The sequence below is a fragment of the Scyliorhinus canicula genome, chromosome 7 (assembly GCF_902713615.1).
Source record: "Scyliorhinus canicula chromosome 7, sScyCan1.1, whole genome shotgun sequence".
Lineage (NCBI taxonomy): Eukaryota > Metazoa > Chordata > Chondrichthyes > Carcharhiniformes > Scyliorhinidae > Scyliorhinus > Scyliorhinus canicula.
The window spans coordinates 153,565,144-153,572,486 of NC_052152.1; the positions used below are offsets into that span (position 1 = coordinate 153,565,144).

General features: G+C 43.9%; 1 non-coding gene across 1 annotated transcript; it reads left to right on the forward strand.

Annotated features, from left to right (window-relative positions):
* The first annotated feature begins 1,133 nt into the window (after positions 1-1,133).
* Positions 1,134-1,207, forward strand: trnat-agu. The gene has a single exon. It is a non-coding gene; the product is annotated as a tRNA-Thr (tRNA).
* The last annotated feature ends 6,136 nt before the right edge of the window (positions 1,208-7,343 follow it).

The following is a 7,343-nucleotide window of genomic DNA, read 5'->3' on the forward strand; positions in this document are numbered from 1 at the left end:
ACTAGAAAGGGTGCAGGGGAGATTCACCAGGATGTGCAGGGGCTGGAGTGTTGCAGCTATGAAGAGGGGCTGATTAAGTTGAGGTTGTTCTCCTTTGTGATACTGGAAACAGGCTAAAAAGTGGGGAAACCTCATCGGCCAGAAAGAGAACATGTCAGATAAGGCCCCAGCTGAAATTGATACTGACCATCTGTCAGAACACTCAAGTCAATACAGAAATTCATTATTGTTGTATGGACTTTGTGATTACTCTCTCACAGTATTTAAAACTTTTACACAAAGAACAAGACCATGTTTTGAATGTGTAGCTAACTTCCAGACAGAAGTGATCAACTTTGTAGCAGGACAAATGATAAAAAAGAGGCCATCAGCCTCCATAATGGGCTAATAGCTGGTCAGACAATACTGTTTCAGAGGACAATGGATCTTGATTGAATCACCCTGGCTGAACAGGAGGATTCTGTTTATTCCTATGAATGAGTTTAAGTCTGGATGGGACCATAGAACTCAGACCAGGTGTGGATATATACCGATAATGCAGTGCTCGTAGAACCAGTCTAAAATAAGGAACATTGGAACATATCATCATTGACAACCTGGGCAACCCCCAGGCATAACCATCGCAAGAAGAAAAGGTCCTGTGCTCCGAGCTCAGAGAAGAAGATATTCACATTGAGTGACCGTAGCCTGGCCAGCCTCCTTCACAGTTTAATATCTAGAGCTCAGCTGTGAGTCTGAGTCATATTCTGTGTGAGTAATGTTGAAGTTTGTAAGGCCCAAATGAAATAGTTCCGGTAAAAGAATCGGAGAATTGTGAATAAAATTGGGTTGAACCACAAAAAAGTTTCTGCCCTTTTTTGTCTCCTAAGTAAGGGCACCTGGGTAAATGTTTTAATAATAAATTGGTCAAAGTGTCTGATAATTCACCTGACAGCACCTCAGAGCAGGAAGGGGGGTGGGGGGGAGGGGGGGGGGCAGTGGGACCCACCTGATTGAGGTACACAAAATTATGAAGGACATGGATAGGGTAGATGTGAAGAACTCTTTTCCCGTAGTAGAGGGGGCAATAACTATGGTCATAGATTTATGGTAATGGTCAGGAGATTTATTTTTTTTATTCATTCATGGGATGTGGTGCCGTGGCTTAGTTGGTTAAAGCGCCTGTCTAGTAAACAGGAGATCCTGGGTTCAAATCCCAGCGGTGCCTGCTATTTAGTTTAAGGGGCTGTTTAGTACAGGGCTAAATCGCTGGCTTTGAAAGCAGACCAAGCAGACCAGCAGGACAGTTCAATTCCCGTAACAGCCTCCCCAAACAGGCGCCGGAATGTGGTGACTAGGGGCTTTTCACAGTAACTTGATTGAAGCCTACTCGTGACAATAAGGGATTTTCATTTCATTTTCATGTGGGCATCGCAAGCTGGGCCAGCATATATTGCCCATCCCTAATTGCCATTGATAGACAGTTAAAAGTCAACCACATTATTGTGCATATGGAGTCTCAGGTAGGCCAGACAAGGTAAGGATAGTAGATTTCCTTCCCTGAAGTACATTAGTGAAAGGGGATTTGAAGAGAAACCTTTACACCCAGAGGCTTGTGGGAATCTGCAACTCACTGTCTGAAAGCATGGTAGAGGCAGGAAAACTCACAATATTTAAGAAGCATTTAGATGAGCACTTAAAACACCATAGTATACAAAGCTATGGAACAAGTGCTAGGAAATGGGATTAGAATAGATAGGTTCTTGATGGCCGGTGAATATTTGATGGGCCGAAGGGCCACTTTCTGTGCTTTAAAACTCTATGACTCAATGATTATGGATTATGGAAAGATGCTACCCAAAGTATGGTGACAGACAAGCAAACTGTAACACTTGAAGGGTTCAAAATTGATAAGGAGGACGTGTTGAATAGACTGTTGGTACTTAAAGTTGACAAGGCACCAGGACTGGATGAGATGCATTTAAGGATATTGAAGGAAGTGAGATTGGAAATTATAGGGCATTTCCCATCATTTTCCAGTCGTTTTGAGACTCAGGGGAGGTGCCAGAGGTCTTGAGAAGTGTAAACATTATACCCTTGTTCAAAAATGTTGTAAGGATAATCCCAGAAATTACAAGCCAGTTAGTTTAACATTAGCAGTGGACAAGCTTCGAGAAACAATTATTTGGGATAGAATTAGTAGTCACATTTAAAAATATGGGTTAATTGGCAAGAGCCAGCATGGATTTCTATAGGGAAATCATGTATAACTTGTTATATTACTCTTTGGTAATATATCGTTACTCTTTGCTTTATCTTTCCAGAATGGTCTGATGGTGTGATTCTCCAGAAACCACCAATCTTTAACTTAAAAGAAAAATAGATTTAATGAATAACAAATTGATTAATATTAAGTTTGCACACTCTTACAGAGCTATAACTAGTGATCAAATAATTCAGAATAAAGTATTAACTATTTTAATTACACATGCTAACTATGCTAGTATCTATCTCTCTAACACACTGCTGTCCAGTCATTCCTGGTTCGAAGAGACCCAAGATCCTTTGGGTTCTTATACAGGAATCTAGTGCTGCCATCTAGAGGTTGTGTTACATTATGATGTAGTTATTAACCCTTTATATGTCTCTGTACATACATATCACTACATAACTAACTTGCTAGAGTTTTTTAAGGACGTATCAGAAAAGGTTGATGAGGATAATGCTGTTGGTGTGGACTTTCAAAAGGCATTTGACACCATGCCAAACAACAGACTAATGAGAAAAGTTAAAGTTCATGGAACAAAAGGGACAGTAGCAGCATGGTACAAAATTGGCTGAAAAATGGGAAGCAAAGAGTAATGGTCAATGAATATTTTTGGGGCTGAAGGAATGTTTGCACTGAAATGCCCCAGAACTCGGTATTGGAACCCCAGCTCCTCCTGAGAAATATCAATGATCTAGATCTTGGTGTGCAGGGAACAATTTCAACATTTGTGATAATACAAAACTTAGATGTATTGTAAACTGTGAAGAGGACAGTGTGGGACTTCAAAAGGACATAGGAAAGTTGGTAGAACGGGCAGATAAGTGGCAAATGAAGTTCAATGTGGAGAAGTTTGAGGTGATGCCCTTTTGTAGAAAGAACATGGATAAAATAAGAGGTAAAATTCTTAAGGGGGTGTGGGAGCAGAGGGACCTGAATTTTTATGTGCATAAATCATTGAAGATGGCAGGATAGATGGAGAGGGAAGTTAATAAGGCATACAATATTCTGGGCTTTCTTAATAGGAGCATAGAGTACAAGAGCAAGGAGGTTACGCTGAACATATACAAGACACTAGTTAGACCTCAGCTGGAATATTGGGCGGGATTTTTCCCTCCCCGGCGGGACGGGGTTCCCGGCGTAGCGGAGTGGCGCCAACCACCCAGGCGTCGGCGCTCCCCAAAGGTGCGGAATTCTCCGCACTTTTAGGGGCCAAACCCTCACATTGAGGGGCTAGGCCCGCGCCGGAGTGGTTGGCGCCACGCCGACTGGCACCAAAACTGGCGCCAACGGCCTTTGCCGCCGGCCGGCCGGCGTTGGGTCTGGCCGAAAGGCCTTTGCCGGTTCGCGCATGCGCCGGTGCGTCAGCTGCCGCTGCGTCACCACCGGCGCATGCGCAGTAGGGGGTTCTCTTCCGCCTCCGCCATGGTGGAGGCCGTGGTGGCGGCGGAAGAAAAAGAGTGCCCCCACGGCACTGGCTGCATGCCGATCGGTGTGCCCCGATCGCGGGCCTGGCCACCGTAGGGGCACCCCCCGGGTCTGATCGCCCCCCCCCAGGACCCCAGGGGCCTGCTCGCGCCGCCAATCCCGCCGCCATCAGAGGTGGTTGAAACCACGGCGGCAGGAGAGGCCTCTCAGCGGCGGGACTTCGGTCCATCGCGGGCCGGAGAATCACCGCAGGGAGCTCGCCGATCGGCGCGGAGGACGCACCAATTGGCGCGGCACGATTCCCGCCCCCGCCAATTCCCGGGTGGCGGAGAATTCCGGCCACGGTGGGGGTGGGAATTTCACCAGTCCCGGGCGATTCTCCGACCCTGCGGGTGTTCGGAGAATTTCGCCCATTATGTGCAATTCTAGACACCACATTATAGGAAGGATGTGAACCCATTGGAGAGAGAGAGTGCAGAAGAGGTTTGCAAGAATGGTTCCAGGAATGAGAAACCCCAGTTATGAGGATACGTTGGAGAGGTTGGGACTGTTCTTGGGGAGAAGAAGAAAGAGATTTGATACAGATGTTCAAAATCATGAGGGGGCCGGACAGAGTTGATGGGAAGAAACTGTTTCCACTTGTAAAAAGATCAAGAACAGGAGGACACATATTTAAAGTGATTTTCAAAAGAAGCAAATGTAAGAAAAAAACGCTTTCACGCAGCAGGTGGTTTGAGTCTGGAATACACCTCCTCGAAGGTTCAATCGAAGTATTCAAGAGGACATTAAATGATTATTTGAATAGAAACAATGTGCAGGGGTATGAGAAAAAGGCAGGGGAATAGCACTAATTCATGATGCTCATTTGGAGAGCCGTTGCAGATATGCTGGGCCGCATGACCTCCTTCTGCACCGTAACAATTTTGTGATTCTATGATCAAGTGAGGCAGAGACCAGCCATGATCTCATTGAATATGGAACAACCTCAAGGGACTAAATGGCCTACTCCTGTTCCTGTGTTCCTATGAATTGCACAGCGCTTTTTTTGTTTCCTCAAGTGTACTATGTGTGTTCTATACATGTGTGTGCGTGATTGTTTTCTGTTTCTACAGTAAACACGGTATGACAAGCAGAGTTCTGATGAATGTCCACACCTAAAACATTAATCTTGCTTTTACTTACAGATGTTGCTTCGCTTGTTATTCATGTCAGGCATTTTCTGTCCCAGCCCTTGCAGTCTTTATTTTTATCTTTACTGTCTGATATCTGTGTTGATCTGTTCGGAATGCGCCCAATGCATTAATTTTCCAGATGATTTCCCAGGTGGGGTGGCTGCGAGCAATTCTTCTCAACAATTTATTTCGTGCAACTTAGCATTGTCTGCTTTTGATTTGTTCCAGGGTTTTGCATTCAAACCTTCTGAATCTAAACTCTAAACCAATCTGAAGATGTATCCTTGAACTGAACACTATTGTATAAGTGGGTTTGCCAACTTCAGCAGGCAAAAAGTGGTTTCCCAAATGCCGCACATTAACCTTGCACAAGCCCAAGGCTACCCAGTTAGATCTTTTGGACAATTAAGGTTGAGTCCTGGTTCATTCATATATTGTAATATTTGAATATTTGAAGGTGGAAGACTATGGATGCAAGGGGAAGTTATAAATTTCAGGCTCAGAAGGCTGAATGGCTTATTTCTGTCCTGTCAAATTCAGACCTCACTCAATCTAACTGACGATGTTGCCACGTAACAGAGATGAAATATTATTTAGTAATCACCTTCCACAACCATGAACGAACAAAGGCATTTCCACCTGTAATCAAAGGAAATGTTCTTCCTTGGTGCCTAGTAATGCTAAATAGGTAAATAGCTCCAGCTTTGGATCTAAAATGTAATTACTACTTTAGGATGAGAGGGAAAAAAAATTTGCGTCCCATTTACAAATTTTACACCACAATAATCAAGGACTATCAACAGGTAACTTCAGCACAGCAACAAGGATTAATTTAAAATGTATTTGAATACAAGCAAAGAGCAATTGTAGGTCTTCAGGGTACACCTGAATCCGGGGAGGCTGGCACATAACTTTGTTAGTCAATAGAGTGGTGGCAGCATGATAGTAATGTAGGGAGGAGCTACTTTTCGGTGTCATTTTACCACTGTATCCTTACAATCCCTGAAAGGCTGCCTTTGTTAGACTAGTGCAGCTGCACACTCTATTGTCGTCACATAGAAACAGAAAATAGCAGCAGAAGGTGGCCATTCAGTCCTCCGAGTCTGCTCTGCCATTCATTATGATCATGACTGATCATCCCACACAATAGTCAATCCTGCCTTCCCCATATCCTTTGATCCCCTTTGCCCCAAGGGCTATATCAAATTGCTTCTTGAAACATACAATGTTTTGGCCTCAACTACTTTCTGTACAGCCACAGGCTCACCACTCTCTGGGTGAAGAAATTTATCCTCATCGCTGTCCTAAACAATCTATCCTGTATCCTCAGACTGTGACCCCTGGTCCTGGACACCCCCATCAACAGGAATATCCTTCTTGCATCTAACCTGTCTAGTCCTGTCAGAATTGTACAAGTTTCCACGAGATCCCCTCTCATTCATCTGAACTCTCAAGAACAATGCAGATGGAACTTGAGATAGTGGCAGCACTTACAGATATTTTCCAGCAGAAGTATTCTGCTGTAATGGAATAACTGGGGAGAAGTCTCCAATTCTCCCCCCCCCCCCCCCCCCCCCCCCCCCACCACCCGCTCCAATTCCCCGGGTATTTAGAGTGAACTCCACATTTTCACAGAGGTTTGATTTCGCAACTATGCAAATTTAAGTTTTTGTATGTTGAGGGAAATCAAATTCTTCCCAAAAAGTAGATTCATCGATAATCATTAAGATGATTATTTTTTTGGATTCGACTATAGCTGCATTTTTAAAAAAAACTTGGTCCAAATTGCCTCGACATGGATTGATTCCAGTTTTGAATGAAAGAACTGAAATCTGTCTTCATCAGCCCTTTCCACATTGTGCCCGATGAATGAGTTTCCCATTCACTATGAGCGCATTTCAATTGCTGGCAAAGATCAATGACATCCCTATAATTTGGGATTCACCTGAACTCAGGGAATATGAAAGGCAGTTCCAATAATATTATTGCAAGTGTTAAACAGCCGTGGCATTTCCACTTTCCATAACGTTTTTAAAAATTCATTCATGGACTTCGCTGGCTGGATAAGCATTTATTGCCTATCCCTAATTGCCCTTGAAGGGCAACCACATTACTGTGGAGCTGGCTAGATCAGGTAAGGATGCAGATTTCTTTCTCTGAGATGGGTTTCTATGATGATCGGCAATGGTTTTATGGTCATTGTTCGACTTTTCATTCCAGATTTTTATTGAATTCAGATTTCATCATCTGCAATGGCGGGATTTGAAACCGGGTCCCCAGAGCATTTCTCTGGTCTCTGGATTATTAGTCCAGTGACAATGTCATTATGCCACCTCCTCCCTTACTTTCAGAATGTTTATCATTGATGTTGCCATGACCTCCTGGGCTAGTGCACTTTCAATTCCAGCCCCAATTGACCCGAGAAGCAACTCAAGTGGAATTGGATGTTATTTTAAAATACCAGAGGACCTTGGCTGAGCCCAGTAAACTGTAGTCAC